Here is a 260-nt window from a genome sequence, read left to right on the forward strand (position 1 = left end):
GGTCCCATCCAGCCCCAGTGTGTCACATCCAGCCCCATTGGGTCCCATCCAACCCTACTGGGTCCCATCCAGCCCCACCAGCCTTCCCACGGAGCCGGGACCCCTGGGGACATCGAGGCCCAGGCTGGCTCCGACAGCACGGAAAGTCTGAGCCCAAACGCCCGGCCCTGGTGGGGAGGGAGGCAATGCCAGAGCTGGGGGGCCACGTGTTCGCAGGCGCCGCGGCGCAAAAACCTCAGGCAGGGTTTTTTATTTTTTTG

At 65.0% G+C, this 260-nt stretch overlaps 1 protein-coding gene across 1 annotated transcript in view; it reads right to left on the reverse strand.

The window, feature by feature from the left end:
- BCAN (brevican) overlaps positions 1–260 on the reverse strand; it is a 27,612-nt gene that overhangs the window by 15,955 nt on the left and 11,397 nt on the right. The window lies entirely within an intron of this gene.

The sequence above is a fragment of the Charadrius vociferus genome, unplaced genomic scaffold (genome assembly GCF_000708025.1).
Source record: "Charadrius vociferus isolate BGI_N301 unplaced genomic scaffold, ASM70802v2 scaffold489, whole genome shotgun sequence".
Lineage (NCBI taxonomy): Eukaryota > Metazoa > Chordata > Aves > Charadriiformes > Charadriidae > Charadrius > Charadrius vociferus.